Source organism: Pseudorasbora parva, chromosome 6 (assembly GCF_024679245.1).
Source record: "Pseudorasbora parva isolate DD20220531a chromosome 6, ASM2467924v1, whole genome shotgun sequence".
NCBI classification, from domain to species: domain Eukaryota; kingdom Metazoa; phylum Chordata; class Actinopteri; order Cypriniformes; family Gobionidae; genus Pseudorasbora; species Pseudorasbora parva.
The window spans coordinates 47,455,518-47,469,852 of record NC_090177.1 but is presented as its reverse complement, the minus strand read 5'-3'; the positions used below and the strand labels follow the sequence as shown (position 1 = coordinate 47,469,852).

Below are 14,335 nucleotides of genomic sequence, written 5' to 3'. Positions count from 1 at the left end.
GAGTCCATCGCCTTAACCTCTCGGCCACGACTACCCAATTTAGAGAGCAGCATGCTATTTTTTGGCTGGAAGTGTAGGCTAGAGTTCACCAGGTACAATGCACCCAGCTATAAAATCTAGATGTGTGCTGCACCTGAAGATAGAGTAGACAGCAGGGTTTTAACGTGCGCAGGTAAAACCCAATAGATTTCAAGTCAATCACCTTAACCTCTTGGCCACAACAATGTCATTCAGAAAGTAGGATGCTATTTTCTAGACTGGATGTGAAGGGTACAGTACACCAGGAAAAATTAACTCAGCTAGAATATCTAGATGTGTGCTGAATCTGAAGTTAGAGATGAAAATGTGCTCAAAAAAAGATGCTTCACGACCTAACGCTTGAAGCAAACAAACCACCACGTAGTCGGCAGGGTTCGAACCTGCGCAGGGAAACCCCAATGGATTTCGAGTCCATCGCCTTAACCTCTCGGCCACGACTACCCCATTTAGTGAGCAGCATGCTATTTTTTGGCTGGATGTGTAGGGTAGAGTACACCAGGTAGAATGCATCCAGCTACAAAATCTGGATGTGTGCTGCACCTGAAGTTAGAGAAGACATTGAACTCAAACAAAGCTCCTCAAGGACACAATGCTCGGAGGAAACAGACAAAGTATCACGTAGTCGGCAGGGTTCGAACCTGCGCGGGGAGACCCCAATGGATTTCAAGTCCATCGCCTTAACCTCTCGGCCACGACTACCCCATTTAGCGAGCAGGATGATATTTTTTGGCTTGATGTGAAGGGTAGAGGTCACCAGGTACAAAGCATCCAGCTACAAAATTTAGATGTGTGCTGCATCTGAAGTTAGAGAAGACAATGAGCTCAAACAAAGCTCCTGAAAGAAAAAATGCTTGTAGCAAACAGACAAACCACCACGTAGTCAGCAGGGTTCGAACCTGCGCAGGGAAACCCCAATGGATTTCGAGTCCATCGCCTTAACCTCTCGGCCACGTCTACCCCATTTAGTGAGCAGCATGCTATTTTTTGGCTGGATGTGTAGGCTAGAGTTCACCAGGTACAATGCACCCAGCTATAAAATCTAAATGTGTGCTGCACCTGAAGATAGAGTAGACAGCAGGGTTTTAACCTGCACAGGTAAAACCCAATGGATTTCAAGTCAACCACCTTAACCTCTTGGCCACAACAATGTCATTCAGAAAGTAGGATGCTATTTTCTAGACTGGATGTGAAGGGTACAGTACACCAGGAAAAATTAACCCAGCTGGAAAATCTAGATGTGTGCTGAATCTGAAGTTAGAGATGAAAATGTGCTCAAACAAAGTTGCTTCACGACCTAATGCTTGAAGCAAACAAGGAATCACGTAGTCGGCAGGGTTCGAACCTGCGCGGGGAGACCCCAATGGATTTCAAGTCCATCGCCTTAACCTCTCGGCCACGACTACCCTGTTTAGTGAGCAGCATGCTATTTTTTGGCTGAATGTGTAGGGTAGAGTACACCAGGTAGAATGCATCCAGCTACAAGATCTGGATGTGTGCTGCACCTGAAGTTAGAGAAGACATTGAACTCAAACAAAGCTTCTCAAAGACACAATAATTGGAGGAAACAGACAAAGTATCACGTAGTCGGCAGGGTTCGAACCTGCGCGGGGAGACCCCAATGGATTTCAAGTCCATCGCCTTAACCTCTCGGCCACGACTACCACATTTGGAAAGCAGCATGCTATTTTTTGGCTGGATGTGTAGGGTAGAGTACACCAGGTACAAAGCATCCAGCTACAAAATTTAGATGTGTTCTGCATATGAAGTTAGAGAAGATAATGAGCTCAAACAAAGCACCTGAAAAAAAAAATGCTTGTAGCAAATAGACAAACCACCACGTAGTCGGCAGGGTTTGAACCTGCGCGGGGAGACCCCAATGGATTTTAAGTCCATCGCCTTAACCTCTCGGCCATGACTACCCCATTTATTGAGCAGCATGCTATTTTTTTGGCTGGATGTAAAGGGTAGATTACACCAGGTAGAATGGACCCGGCTACAAAATTTAGATGTGTGCTGCATCTGAAGTTAGAGAAGACAATGGCCCTCATTTATCAATCTTGCGTAGAAACTGGTGTATATGTTGGCGTAAGATTATGCTTACACTCCTCTCACCGCCTGATTTATGAAGCTGTGCGTACCTCTGCAATCCAGGTGTACGCAATACTTGCCCTTAATAAATGTGGCGGCTGAAAACGATCGTCATTAGAATAACACGCCCCTATATATTCAAGTCTCCGCCTCTCCCACGCCCTCATTTTACGCCATGGACAAACAGAAGACGGCAAAGAAGCGAAACTTCTCCGACGTGGAGATCGGGCGCGCTCAATCATCTCACTACTCCACTAGTCAGGGCACTGACTAGGACATAAGTCAATGGGCTGACTCCCTGATCAGTGCCCTGACTGCTGAACTAGTGAGATGATTGAGACGCGCCCATCGAGGCCATCGCCAGGGAAGTGAAAAAAAAAAACGAAATTGTTTTATTTGGGAGTTTAAAGAGTGGGATTAAAGGCACCTACAAAAACAAAATATGGACCCAAATTACGAGTATCTTAATAGTGTGGAGGTTGATAAGTGCACTCCAGCAGTTTAAATAGCTGTTTGGATGATAAATTACCATCACAATGCATTATTTTACAGCATATTTTGAAACAATTAGCATTTAATTTAGTATCACGGCACATGTATTGGGGTGTACAATAGTGATGATGATGTGATGTGGAGTACTACCATTCATTCACATTAATAATTACATGACAATTTGTAAGATTCTTATTATTATTATGATTATTATTCTTAATGACGCTTGTTATTCAGAAGAAGAATGTCGTTTTTATTGATTTTATTATTATTTAAAAGAAGAAGGTCATTTTTTTATTTTGTCAGTCTGAATTATTTTAGTCCCAGTCCGTGCGCAGCTGCCGGGCCAGGCGCGCCGGTAAAGCGCACAGGCTCGCGACTGGAGGAATACATATGCCTACAAATCAAACGCTTTGGTAAAGTCACACAAATTAAACATTGACGTTCATGTTGCACAAAATAAACACTGAATGTTGTCGTTGTGGTTTTTAACAGTGGGTCATAATATAGCATATCTTTGTCAGTGCATTTTGTGGTGTTAGGAATTGTTTTTCTGCGCATTTTCCCACTAACTCAAACGTGCGTACACCACCTCCTGAGCTGGCGTAGGATTTGAGCGTGCCGTACGCCAACGTCCATATTGATAAATCTCAAAGTCACCGTGGGTTTGGGTGTACGCAAGGTGTACGCTGGAAATTTGGTGTACGCACTTTTGATAAATGAGGGCCAATGAGCTCAAACAAAGCTCCTGAAAGAAAAAATGCATTTAGCAAACAGACAAACCACCACGTAGTCGGCAGGGTTCGAACCTGCGCGGGGAAACCCCAATGGATTTCGAGTCCATCGCCTTAACCTCTCGGCCACGACTACCCCATTTAGAGAGCAGCATGCTATTTTTTGGCTGGAAGTGTAGGCTAGAGTTCACCAGGTACAATGCACCCAGCTATAAAATCTAGATGTGTGCTGCACCTGAAGATAGAGTAGACAGCAGGGTTTTAACGTGCGCAGGTAAAACCCAATGGATTTCAAGTCAATCACCTTAACCTCTTGGCCACAACAATGTCATTCAGAAAGTAGGATGCTATTTTCTAGACTGGATGTGAAGGGTACAGTACACCAGGAAAAATTAACCCAGCTGGAAAATCTAGATGTGTGCTGAATCTGAAGTTAGAGATGAAAATGTGCTCAAACAAAGTTGCTTCACGACCTAATGCTTGAAGCAAACAAGGAATCACGTAGTTGGCAGGGTTCGAACCTGCGCGGGGAGACCCCAATGGATTTCAAGTCCATCGCCTTAACCTCTCGGCCACGACTACCCTGTTTAGTGAGCAGCATGCTATTTTTTGGCTGAATGTGTAGGGTAGAGTACACCAGGTAGAATGCATCCAGCTACAAGATCTGGATGTGTGCTGCACCTGAAGTTAGAGAAGACATTGAACTCAAACAAAGCTTCTCAAAGACACAATAATTGGAGGAAACAGACAAAGTATCACGTAGTCGGCAGGATTCGAACCTGCGCGGGGAGACCCCAATGGATTTCAAGTCCATCGCCTTAACCTCTCGGCCACGACTACTACATTTGGAAAGCAGCATGCTATTTTTTGGCTGGATGTGTAGGGTAGAGTACACCAGGTACAAAGCATCCAGCTACAAAATTTAGATGTGTTCTGCATATGAAGTTAGAGAAGATAATGAGCTCAAACAAAGCACCTGAAAAAAAAAATGCTTGTAGCAAATAGACAAACCACCACGTAGTCGGCAGGGTTTGAACCTGCGCGGGGAGACCCCAATGGATTTTAAGTCCATCGCCTTAACCTCTCGGCCATGACTACCCCATTTATTGAGCAGCATGCTATTTTTTTGGCTGGATGTAAAGGGTAGATTACACCAGGTAGAATGGACCCGGCTACAAAATTTAGATGTGTGCTGCATCTGAAGTTAGAGAAGACAATGAGCTCAAACAAAGCTCCTGAAAGAAAAAATGCATTTAGCAAACAGACAAACCACCACGTAGTCCGCAGGGTTCGAACCTGCGCGGGGAAACCCCAATGGATTTCGAGTCCATCGCCTTAACCTCTCGGCCACGACTACCCAATTTAGAGAGCAGCATGCTATTTTTTGGCTGGAAGTGTAGGCTAGAGTTCACCAGGTACAATGCACCCAGCTATAAAATCTAGATGTGTGCTGCACCTGAAGATAGAGTAGACAGCAGGGTTTTAACGTGCGCAGGTAAAACCCAATAGATTTCAAGTCAATCACCTTAACCTCTTGGCCACAACAATGTCATTCAGAAAGTAGGATGCTATTTTCTAGACTGGATGTGAAGGGTACAGTACACCAGGAAAAATTAACTCAGCTAGAATATCTAGATGTGTGCTGAATCTGAAGTTAGAGATGAAAATGTGCTCAAAAAAAGATGCTTCACGACCTAACGCTTGAAGCAAACAAACCACCACGTAGTCGGCAGGGTTCGAACCTGCGCAGGGAAACCCCAATGGATTTCGAGTCCATCGCCTTAACCTCTCGGCCACGACTACCCCATTTAGTGAGCAGCATGCTATTTTTTGGCTGGATGTGTAGGGTAGAGTACACCAGGTAGAATGCATCCAGCTACAAAATCTGGATGTGTGCTGCACCTGAAGTTAGAGAAGACATTGAACTCAAACAAAGCTCCTCAAGGACACAATGCTCGGAGGAAACAGACAAAGTATCACGTAGTCGGCAGGGTTCGAACCTGCGCGGGGAGACCCCAATGGATTTCAAGTCCATCGCCTTAACCTCTCGGCCACGACTACCCCATTTAGCGAGCAGGATGATATTTTTTGGCTTGATGTGAAGGGTAGAGGTCACCAGGTACAAAGCATCCAGCTACAAAATTTAGATGTGTGCTGCATCTGAAGTTAGAGAAGACAATGAGCTCAAACAAAGCTCCTGAAAGAAAAAATGCTTGTAGCAAACAGACAAACCACCACGTAGTCAGCAGGGTTCGAACCTGCGCAGGGAAACCCCAATGGATTTCGAGTCCATCGCCTTAACCTCTCGGCCACGTCTACCCCATTTAGTGAGCAGCATGCTATTTTTTGGCTGGATGTGTAGGCTAGAGTTCACCAGGTACAATGCACCCAGCTATAAAATCTAAATGTGTGCTGCACCTGAAGATAGAGTAGACAGCAGGGTTTTAACCTGCACAGGTAAAACCCAATGGATTTCAAGTCAACCACCTTAACCTCTTGGCCACAACAATGTCATTCAGAAAGTAGGATGCTATTTTCTAGACTGGATGTGAAGGGTACAGTACACCAGGAAAAATTAACCCAGCTGGAAAATCTAGATGTGTGCTGAATCTGAAGTTAGAGATGAAAATGTGCTCAAACAAAGTTGCTTCACGACCTAATGCTTGAAGCAAACAAGGAATCACGTAGTCGGCAGGGTTCGAACCTGCGCGGGGAGACCCCAATGGATTTCAAGTCCATCGCCTTAACCTCTCGGCCACGACTACCCTGTTTAGTGAGCAGCATGCTATTTTTTGGCTGAATGTGTAGGGTAGAGTACACCAGGTAGAATGCATCCAGCTACAAGATCTGGATGTGTGCTGCACCTGAAGTTAGAGAAGACATTGAACTCAAACAAAGCTTCTCAAAGACACAATAATTGGAGGAAACAGACAAAGTATCACGTAGTCGGCAGGGTTCGAACCTGCGCGGGGAGACCCCAATGGATTTCAAGTCCATCGCCTTAACCTCTCGGCCACGACTACCACATTTGGAAAGCAGCATGCTATTTTTTGGCTGGATGTGTAGGGTAGAGTACACCAGGTACAAAGCATCCAGCTACAAAATTTAGATGTGTTCTGCATATGAAGTTAGAGAAGATAATGAGCTCAAACAAAGCACCTGAAAAAAAAAATGCTTGTAGCAAATAGACAAACCACCACGTAGTCGGCAGGGTTTGAACCTGCGCGGGGAGACCCCAATGGATTTTAAGTCCATCGCCTTAACCTCTCGGCCATGACTACCCCATTTATTGAGCAGCATGCTATTTTTTTGGCTGGATGTAAAGGGTAGATTACACCAGGTAGAATGGACCCGGCTACAAAATTTAGATGTGTGCTGCATCTGAAGTTAGAGAAGACAATGGCCCTCATTTATCAATCTTGCGTAGAAACTGGTGTATATGTTGGCGTAAGATTATGCTTACACTCCTCTCACCGCCTGATTTATGAAGCTGTGCGTACCTCTGCAATCCAGGTGTACGCAATACTTGCCCTTAATAAATGTGGCGGCTGAAAACGATCGTCATTAGAATAACACGCCCCTATATATTCAAGTCTCCGCCTCTCCCACGCCCTCATTTTACGCCATGGACAAACAGAAGACGGCAAAGAAGCGAAACTTCTCCGACGTGGAGATCGGGCGCGCTCAATCATCTCACTACTCCACTAGTCAGGGCACTGACTAGGACATAAGTCAATGGGCTGACTCCCTGATCAGTGCCCTGACTGCTGAACTAGTGAGATGATTGAGACGCGCCCATCGAGGCCATCGCCAGGGAAGTGAAAAAAAAAAACGAAATTGTTTTATTTGGGAGTTTAAAGAGTGGGATTAAAGGCACCTACAAAAACAAAATATGGACCCAAATTACGAGTATCTTAATAGTGTGGAGGTTGATAAGTGCACTCCAGCAGTTTAAATAGCTGTTTGGATGATAAATTACCATCACAATGCATTATTTTACAGCATATTTTGAAACAATTAGCATTTAATTTAGTATCACGGCACATGTATTGGGGTGTACAATAGTGATGATGATGTGATGTGGAGTACTACCATTCATTCACATTAATAATTACATGACAATTTGTAAGATTCTTATTATTATTATGATTATTATTCTTAATGACGCTTGTTATTCAGAAGAAGAATGTCGTTTTTATTGATTTTATTATTATTTAAAAGAAGAAGGTCATTTTTTTATTTTGTCAGTCTGAATTATTTTAGTCCCAGTCCGTGCGCAGCTGCCGGGCCAGGCGCGCCGGTAAAGCGCACAGGCTCGCGACTGGAGGAATACATATGCCTACAAATCAAACGCTTTGGTAAAGTCACACAAATTAAACATTGACGTTCATGTTGCACAAAATAAACACTGAATGTTGTCGTTGTGGTTTTTAACAGTGGGTCATAATATAGCATATCTTTGTCAGTGCATTTTGTGGTGTTAGGAATTGTTTTTCTGCGCATTTTCCCACTAACTCAAACGTGCGTACACCACCTCCTGAGCTGGCGTAGGATTTGAGCGTGCCGTACGCCAACGTCCATATTGATAAATCTCAAAGTCACCGTGGGTTTGGGTGTACGCAAGGTGTACGCTGGAAATTTGGTGTACGCACTTTTGATAAATGAGGGCCAATGAGCTCAAACAAAGCTCCTGAAAGAAAAAATGCATTTAGCAAACAGACAAACCACCACGTAGTCGGCAGGGTTCGAACCTGCGCGGGGAAACCCCAATGGATTTCGAGTCCATCGCCTTAACCTCTCGGCCACGACTACCCCATTTAGAGAGCAGCATGCTATTTTTTGGCTGGAAGTGTAGGCTAGAGTTCACCAGGTACAATGCACCCAGCTATAAAATCTAGATGTGTGCTGCACCTGAAGATAGAGTAGACAGCAGGGTTTTAACGTGCGCAGGTAAAACCCAATGGATTTCAAGTCAATCACCTTAACCTCTTGGCCACAACAATGTCATTCAGAAAGTAGGATGCTATTTTCTAGACTGGATGTGAAGGGTACAGTACACCAGGAAAAATTAACCCAGCTGGAAAATCTAGATGTGTGCTGAATCTGAAGTTAGAGATGAAAATGTGCTCAAACAAAGTTGCTTCACGACCTAATGCTTGAAGCAAACAAGGAATCACGTAGTTGGCAGGGTTCGAACCTGCGCGGGGAGACCCCAATGGATTTCAAGTCCATCGCCTTAACCTCTCGGCCACGACTACCCTGTTTAGTGAGCAGCATGCTATTTTTTGGCTGAATGTGTAGGGTAGAGTACACCAGGTAGAATGCATCCAGCTACAAGATCTGGATGTGTGCTGCACCTGAAGTTAGAGAAGACATTGAACTCAAACAAAGCTTCTCAAAGACACAATAATTGGAGGAAACAGACAAAGTATCACGTAGTCGGCAGGATTCGAACCTGCGCGGGGAGACCCCAATGGATTTCAAGTCCATCGCCTTAACCTCTCGGCCACGACTACTACATTTGGAAAGCAGCATGCTATTTTTTGGCTGGATGTGTAGGGTAGAGTACACCAGGTACAAAGCATCCAGCTACAAAATTTAGATGTGTTCTGCATATGAAGTTAGAGAAGATAATGAGCTCAAACAAAGCACCTGAAAAAAAAAATGCTTGTAGCAAATAGACAAACCACCACGTAGTCGGCAGGGTTTGAACCTGCGCGGGGAGACCCCAATGGATTTCAAGTCCATCGCCTTAACCTCTCGGCCATGACTACCCCATTTATTGAGCAGCATGCTATTTTTTTGGCTGGATGTAAAGGGTAGATTACACCAGGTAGAATGGACCCGGCTACAAAATTTAGATGTGTGCTGCATCTGAAGTTAGAGAAGACAATGAGCTCAAACAAAGCTCCTGAAAGAAAAAATGCATTTAGCAAACAGACAAACCACCACGTAGTCCGCAGGGTTCGAACCTGCGCGGGGAAACCCCAATGGATTTCGAGTCCATCGCCTTAACCTCTCGGCCACGACTACCCAATTTAGAGAGCAGCATGCTATTTTTTGGCTGGAAGCGTAGGCTAGAGTTCACCAGGTACAATGCACCCAGCTATAAAATCTAGATGTGTGCTGCACCTGAAGATAGAGTAGACAGCAGGGTTTTAACGTGCGCAGGTAAAACCCAATAGATTTCAAGTCAATCACCTTAACCTCTTGGCCACAACAATGTCATTCAGAAAGTAGGATGCTATTTTCTAGACTGGATGTGAAGGGTACAGTACACCAGGAAAAATTAACTCAGCTAGAATATCTAGATGTGTGCTGAATCTGAAGTTAGAGATGAAAATGTGCTCAAAAAAAGATGCTTCACGACCTAACGCTTGAAGCAAACAAACCACCACGTAGTCGGCAGGGTTCGAACCTGCGCAGGGAAACCCCAATGGATTTCGAGTCCATCGCCTTAACCTCTCGGCCACGACTACCCCATTTAGTGAGCAGCATGCTATTTTTTGGCTGGATGTGTAGGGTAGAGTACACCAGGTAGAATGCATCCAGCTACAAAATCTGGATGTGTGCTGCACCTGAAGTTAGAGAAGACATTGAACTCAAACAAAGCTCCTCAAGGACACAATGCTCGGAGGAAACAGACAAAGTATCACGTAGTCGGCAGGGTTCGAACCTGCGCGGGGAGACCCCAATGGATTTCAAGTCCATCGCCTTAACCTCTCGGCCACGACTACCCCATTTAGCGAGCAGGATGATATTTTTTGGCTTGATGTGAAGGGTAGAGGTCACCAGGTACAAAGCATCCAGCTACAAAATTTAGATGTGTGCTGCATCTGAAGTTAGAGAAGACAATGAGCTCAAACAAAGCTCCTGAAAGAAAAAATGCTTGTAGCAAACAGACAAACCACCACGTAGTCAGCAGGGTTCGAACCTGCGCAGGGAAACCCCAATGGATTTCGAGTCCATCGCCTTAACCTCTCGGCCACGTCTACCCCATTTAGTGAGCAGCATGCTATTTTTTGGCTGGATGTGTAGGCTAGAGTTCACCAGGTACAATGCACCCAGCTATAAAATCTAAATGTGTGCTGCACCTGAAGATAGAGTAGACAGCAGGGTTTTAACCTGCACAGGTAAAACCCAATGGATTTCAAGTCAACCACCTTAACCTCTTGGCCACAACAATGTCATTCAGAAAGTAGGATGCTATTTTCTAGACTGGATGTGAAGGGTACAGTACACCAGGAAAAATTAACCCAGCTGGAAAATCTAGATGTGTGCTGAATCTGAAGTTAGAGATGAAAATGTGCTCAAACAAAGTTGCTTCACGACCTAATGCTTGAAGCAAACAAGGAATCACGTAGTCGGCAGGGTTCGAACCTGCGCGGGGAGACCCCAATGGATTTCAAGTCCATCGCCTTAACCTCTCGGCCACGACTACCCTGTTTAGTGAGCAGCATGCTATTTTTTGGCTGAATGTGTAGGGTAGAGTACACCAGGTAGAATGCATCCAGCTACAAGATCTGGATGTGTGCTGCACCTGAAGTTAGAGAAGACATTGAACTCAAACAAAGCTTCTCAAAGACACAATAATTGGAGGAAACAGACAAAGTATCACGTAGTCGGCAGGGTTCGAACCTGCGCGGGGAGACCCCAATGGATTTCAAGTCCATCGCCTTAACCTCTCGGCCACGACTACCACATTTGGAAAGCAGCATGCTATTTTTTGGCTGGATGTGTAGGGTAGAGTACACCAGGTACAAAGCATCCAGCTACAAAATTTAGATGTGTTCTGCATATGAAGTTAGAGAAGATAATGAGCTCAAACAAAGCACCTGAAAAAAAAAATGCTTGTAGCAAATAGACAAACCACCACGTAGTCGGCAGGGTTTGAACCTGCGCGGGGAGACCCCAATGGATTTTAAGTCCATCGCCTTAACCTCTCGGCCATGACTACCCCATTTATTGAGCAGCATGCTATTTTTTTGGCTGGATGTAAAGGGTAGATTACACCAGGTAGAATGGACCCGGCTACAAAATTTAGATGTGTGCTGCATCTGAAGTTAGAGAAGACAATGGCCCTCATTTATCAATCTTGCGTAGAAACTGGTGTATATGTTGGCGTAAGATTATGCTTACACTCCTCTCACCGCCTGATTTATGAAGCTGTGCGTACCTCTGCAATCCAGGTGTACGCAATACTTGCCCTTAATAAATGTGGCGGCTGAAAACGATCGTCATTAGAATAACACGCCCCTATATATTCAAGTCTCCGCCTCTCCCACGCCCTCATTTTACGCCATGGACAAACAGAAGACGGCAAAGAAGCGAAACTTCTCCGACGTGGAGATCGGGCGCGCTCAATCATCTCACTACTCCACTAGTCAGGGCACTGACTAGGACATAAGTCAATGGGCTGACTCCCTGATCAGTGCCCTGACTGCTGAACTAGTGAGATGATTGAGACGCGCCCATCGAGGCCATCGCCAGGGAAGTGAAAAAAAAAAACGAAATTGTTTTATTTGGGAGTTTAAAGAGTGGGATTAAAGGCACCTACAAAAACAAAATATGGACCCAAATTACGAGTATCTTAATAGTGTGGAGGTTGATAAGTGCACTCCAGCAGTTTAAATAGCTGTTTGGATGATAAATTACCATCACAATGCATTATTTTACAGCATGTTTTGAAACAATTAGCATTTAATTTAGTATCACGGCACATGTATTGGGGTGTACAATAGTGATGATGATGTGATGTGGAGTACTACCATTCATTCACATTAATAATTACATGACAATTTGTAAGATTCTTATTATTATTATGATTATTATTCTTAATGACGCTTGTTATTCAGAAGAAGAATGTCGTTTTTATTGATTTTATTATTATTTAAAAGAAGAAGGTCATTTTTTTATTTTGTCAGTCTGAATTATTTTAGTCCCAGTCCGTGCGCAGCTGCCGGGCCAGGCGCGCCGGTAAAGCGCACAGGCTCGCGACTGGAGGAATACATATGCCTACAAATCAAACGCTTTGGTAAAGTCACACAAATTAAACATTGACGTTCATGTTGCACAAAATAAACACTGAATGTTGTCGTTGTGGTTTTTAACAGTGGGTCATAATATAGCATATCTTTGTCAGTGCATTTTGTGGTGTTAGGAATTGTTTTTCTGCGCATTTTCCCACTAACTCAAACGTGCGTACACCACCTCCTGAGCTGGCGTAGGATTTGAGCGTGCCGTACGCCAACGTCCATATTGATAAATCTCAAAGTCACCGTGGGTTTGGGTGTACGCAAGGTGTACGCTGGAAATTTGGTGTACGCACTTTTGATAAATGAGGGCCAATGAGCTCAAACAAAGCTCCTGAAAGAAAAAATGCATTTAGCAAACAGACAAACCACCACGTAGTCGGCAGGGTTCGAACCTGCGCGGGGAAACCCCAATGGATTTCGAGTCCATCGCCTTAACCTCTCGGCCACGACTACCCCATTTAGAGAGCAGCATGCTATTTTTTGGCTGGAAGTGTAGGCTAGAGTTCACCAGGTACAATGCACCCAGCTATAAAATCTAGATGTGTGCTGCACCTGAAGATAGAGTAGACAGCAGGGTTTTAACGTGCGCAGGTAAAACCCAATGGATTTCAAGTCAATCACCTTAACCTCTTGGCCACAACAATGTCATTCAGAAAGTAGGATGCTATTTTCTAGACTGGATGTGAAGGGTACAGTACACCAGGAAAAATTAACCCAGCTGGAAATTCTAGATGTGTGCTGAATCTGAAGTTAGAGATGAAAATATGCTTAAACAAAGTTGCTTCACGACCTAATGCTTGAAGCAAACAAAGCATCACGTAGTCGGCAGGGTTCGAACCTGCGCGGGGAGACCCCAATGGATTTCAAGTCCATCGCCTTAACCTCTCGGCCACGACTACCCCGTTTAGTGAGCAGCATGCTATTTTTTGGCTGAATGTGTAGGGTAGAGTACACCAGGTAGAATGCATCCAGCTACAAAATCTGAATGTGTGCTGCACCTGAAGTTAGAGAAGACATTGAACTCAAACAAAGCTTCTCAAAGCCACAATACTTGGAGGAAACAGACAAAGTATCACGTAGTCGGCAGGGTTCGAACCTGCGCGGGGAGACTCCAATGGATTTCAAGTCCATCGCCTTAACCTCTCGGCCACGACTACCACATTTGGTAAGCAGCATGCTATTTTTTGGCTGGATGTGTAGGGTAGAGTACACCAGGTACAAAGCATCCAGCTACAAAATTTAGATGTGTTCTGCATATGAAGTTAGAGAAGATAATGAGCTCAAACAAAGCACCTGAAAGAAAAAATTCTTGTAGCAAACAGACAAACCACCACGTAGTCGGCAGGGTTTGAGCCTGCACGGGGAAACCCCAATGGATTTCAAGTCCATCGCCTTAACCTCTCGGCCACGACTACCCCATTTATTGAGCAGCATGCTATTTTTTTTGGCTGGATGTAAAGGGTAGATTACACCAGGTAGAATAGACCCGGCTACAAAATTTAGATGTGTGCTGCATCTGAAGTTAGAGAAGACAATGAGCTCAAACAAAGCTCCTGAAAGAAAAAATGCATGTAGCAAACAGACAAAACACCACGTAGTCGGCAGGGTTCGAACCTGCGCGGGGAATCCCCAATGGATTTCGAGTCCAACGCCTTAACCTCTCGGCCACGACTACCCCATTTAGTGAGCTGCATGCTATTTTTTGGCTGCATGTGTAGGCTAGAGTTCACCAGGTACAATGCACCCAGCTATAAAATCTAGATGTGTGCTGCACCTGAAGATAGAGTAGACAGCAGGGTTTTAACCTGCGCAGGTAAAACCCAATGGATTTCAAGTCAATCACCTTAACCTCTTGGCCACAACAATGTCATTCAGAAAGTAGGATGCTATTTTCTAGACTGGATGTGAAGGGTACAGTACACCAGGAAAAATTAACCCAGCTAGAAT

The 14,335-nt window shown here is 44.5% G+C and overlaps 33 non-coding genes across 33 annotated transcripts in view; all 33 read right to left on the bottom strand.

The window, feature by feature from the left end:
* The window catches only part of trnas-cga (transfer RNA serine (anticodon CGA)), an 82-nt gene extending 48 nt beyond the window's left edge, over positions 1-34 (bottom strand). The window contains exon 1 of the tRNA in view: positions 1-34. This exon is cut by the window's left edge and continues 48 nt beyond it. This is a non-coding gene — a tRNA (tRNA-Ser).
* A 364-nt stretch (positions 35-398) lies between these two features.
* trnas-cga (transfer RNA serine (anticodon CGA)) lies at positions 399-480 on the bottom strand. Its single transcript has one exon. It is a non-coding gene; the product is annotated as a tRNA-Ser (tRNA).
* Positions 481-656: 176 nt separating this feature from the next.
* trnas-uga (transfer RNA serine (anticodon UGA)) lies at positions 657-738 on the bottom strand. Its single transcript has one exon. It is a non-coding gene; the product is annotated as a tRNA-Ser (tRNA).
* A 176-nt stretch (positions 739-914) lies between these two features.
* On the bottom strand, positions 915-996 carry trnas-cga (transfer RNA serine (anticodon CGA)). Its single transcript has one exon. It is a non-coding gene; the product is annotated as a tRNA-Ser (tRNA).
* A 364-nt stretch (positions 997-1,360) lies between these two features.
* Positions 1,361-1,442, bottom strand: trnas-uga (transfer RNA serine (anticodon UGA)). Its single transcript has one exon. It is a non-coding gene; the product is annotated as a tRNA-Ser (tRNA).
* A 176-nt stretch (positions 1,443-1,618) lies between these two features.
* Positions 1,619-1,700, bottom strand: trnas-uga (transfer RNA serine (anticodon UGA)). The gene has a single exon. It is a non-coding gene; the product is annotated as a tRNA-Ser (tRNA).
* Positions 1,701-1,876: 176 nt separating this feature from the next.
* On the bottom strand, positions 1,877-1,958 carry trnal-uaa (transfer RNA leucine (anticodon UAA)). The gene has a single exon. It is a non-coding gene; the product is annotated as a tRNA-Leu (tRNA).
* A 1,449-nt stretch (positions 1,959-3,407) lies between these two features.
* On the bottom strand, positions 3,408-3,489 carry trnas-cga (transfer RNA serine (anticodon CGA)). Its single transcript has one exon. It is a non-coding gene; the product is annotated as a tRNA-Ser (tRNA).
* Positions 3,490-3,853: 364 nt separating this feature from the next.
* Positions 3,854-3,935, bottom strand: trnas-uga (transfer RNA serine (anticodon UGA)). Its single transcript has one exon. It is a non-coding gene; the product is annotated as a tRNA-Ser (tRNA).
* A 176-nt stretch (positions 3,936-4,111) lies between these two features.
* On the bottom strand, positions 4,112-4,193 carry trnas-uga (transfer RNA serine (anticodon UGA)). The gene has a single exon. It is a non-coding gene; the product is annotated as a tRNA-Ser (tRNA).
* A 176-nt stretch (positions 4,194-4,369) lies between these two features.
* Positions 4,370-4,451, bottom strand: trnal-uaa (transfer RNA leucine (anticodon UAA)). Its single transcript has one exon. It is a non-coding gene; the product is annotated as a tRNA-Leu (tRNA).
* Positions 4,452-4,628: 177 nt separating this feature from the next.
* Positions 4,629-4,710, bottom strand: trnas-cga (transfer RNA serine (anticodon CGA)). Its single transcript has one exon. It is a non-coding gene; the product is annotated as a tRNA-Ser (tRNA).
* Positions 4,711-5,074: 364 nt separating this feature from the next.
* trnas-cga (transfer RNA serine (anticodon CGA)) lies at positions 5,075-5,156 on the bottom strand. The gene has a single exon. It is a non-coding gene; the product is annotated as a tRNA-Ser (tRNA).
* A 176-nt stretch (positions 5,157-5,332) lies between these two features.
* trnas-uga (transfer RNA serine (anticodon UGA)) lies at positions 5,333-5,414 on the bottom strand. The gene has a single exon. It is a non-coding gene; the product is annotated as a tRNA-Ser (tRNA).
* A 176-nt stretch (positions 5,415-5,590) lies between these two features.
* Positions 5,591-5,672, bottom strand: trnas-cga (transfer RNA serine (anticodon CGA)). The gene has a single exon. It is a non-coding gene; the product is annotated as a tRNA-Ser (tRNA).
* A 364-nt stretch (positions 5,673-6,036) lies between these two features.
* trnas-uga (transfer RNA serine (anticodon UGA)) lies at positions 6,037-6,118 on the bottom strand. The gene has a single exon. It is a non-coding gene; the product is annotated as a tRNA-Ser (tRNA).
* Positions 6,119-6,294: 176 nt separating this feature from the next.
* Positions 6,295-6,376, bottom strand: trnas-uga (transfer RNA serine (anticodon UGA)). Its single transcript has one exon. It is a non-coding gene; the product is annotated as a tRNA-Ser (tRNA).
* A 176-nt stretch (positions 6,377-6,552) lies between these two features.
* trnal-uaa (transfer RNA leucine (anticodon UAA)) lies at positions 6,553-6,634 on the bottom strand. Its single transcript has one exon. It is a non-coding gene; the product is annotated as a tRNA-Leu (tRNA).
* Positions 6,635-8,083: 1,449 nt separating this feature from the next.
* On the bottom strand, positions 8,084-8,165 carry trnas-cga (transfer RNA serine (anticodon CGA)). Its single transcript has one exon. It is a non-coding gene; the product is annotated as a tRNA-Ser (tRNA).
* Positions 8,166-8,529: 364 nt separating this feature from the next.
* trnas-uga (transfer RNA serine (anticodon UGA)) lies at positions 8,530-8,611 on the bottom strand. Its single transcript has one exon. It is a non-coding gene; the product is annotated as a tRNA-Ser (tRNA).
* Positions 8,612-8,787: 176 nt separating this feature from the next.
* On the bottom strand, positions 8,788-8,869 carry trnas-uga (transfer RNA serine (anticodon UGA)). Its single transcript has one exon. It is a non-coding gene; the product is annotated as a tRNA-Ser (tRNA).
* A 176-nt stretch (positions 8,870-9,045) lies between these two features.
* trnas-uga (transfer RNA serine (anticodon UGA)) lies at positions 9,046-9,127 on the bottom strand. Its single transcript has one exon. It is a non-coding gene; the product is annotated as a tRNA-Ser (tRNA).
* Positions 9,128-9,304: 177 nt separating this feature from the next.
* Positions 9,305-9,386, bottom strand: trnas-cga (transfer RNA serine (anticodon CGA)). Its single transcript has one exon. It is a non-coding gene; the product is annotated as a tRNA-Ser (tRNA).
* A 364-nt stretch (positions 9,387-9,750) lies between these two features.
* On the bottom strand, positions 9,751-9,832 carry trnas-cga (transfer RNA serine (anticodon CGA)). Its single transcript has one exon. It is a non-coding gene; the product is annotated as a tRNA-Ser (tRNA).
* A 176-nt stretch (positions 9,833-10,008) lies between these two features.
* On the bottom strand, positions 10,009-10,090 carry trnas-uga (transfer RNA serine (anticodon UGA)). The gene has a single exon. It is a non-coding gene; the product is annotated as a tRNA-Ser (tRNA).
* A 176-nt stretch (positions 10,091-10,266) lies between these two features.
* Positions 10,267-10,348, bottom strand: trnas-cga (transfer RNA serine (anticodon CGA)). The gene has a single exon. It is a non-coding gene; the product is annotated as a tRNA-Ser (tRNA).
* A 364-nt stretch (positions 10,349-10,712) lies between these two features.
* Positions 10,713-10,794, bottom strand: trnas-uga (transfer RNA serine (anticodon UGA)). Its single transcript has one exon. It is a non-coding gene; the product is annotated as a tRNA-Ser (tRNA).
* A 176-nt stretch (positions 10,795-10,970) lies between these two features.
* Positions 10,971-11,052, bottom strand: trnas-uga (transfer RNA serine (anticodon UGA)). Its single transcript has one exon. It is a non-coding gene; the product is annotated as a tRNA-Ser (tRNA).
* Positions 11,053-11,228: 176 nt separating this feature from the next.
* trnal-uaa (transfer RNA leucine (anticodon UAA)) lies at positions 11,229-11,310 on the bottom strand. The gene has a single exon. It is a non-coding gene; the product is annotated as a tRNA-Leu (tRNA).
* A 1,449-nt stretch (positions 11,311-12,759) lies between these two features.
* trnas-cga (transfer RNA serine (anticodon CGA)) lies at positions 12,760-12,841 on the bottom strand. Its single transcript has one exon. It is a non-coding gene; the product is annotated as a tRNA-Ser (tRNA).
* A 364-nt stretch (positions 12,842-13,205) lies between these two features.
* On the bottom strand, positions 13,206-13,287 carry trnas-uga (transfer RNA serine (anticodon UGA)). Its single transcript has one exon. It is a non-coding gene; the product is annotated as a tRNA-Ser (tRNA).
* A 176-nt stretch (positions 13,288-13,463) lies between these two features.
* trnas-uga (transfer RNA serine (anticodon UGA)) lies at positions 13,464-13,545 on the bottom strand. Its single transcript has one exon. It is a non-coding gene; the product is annotated as a tRNA-Ser (tRNA).
* Positions 13,546-13,981: 436 nt separating this feature from the next.
* trnas-cga (transfer RNA serine (anticodon CGA)) lies at positions 13,982-14,063 on the bottom strand. Its single transcript has one exon. It is a non-coding gene; the product is annotated as a tRNA-Ser (tRNA).
* Between the last annotated feature and the right edge of the window lie 272 nt (positions 14,064-14,335).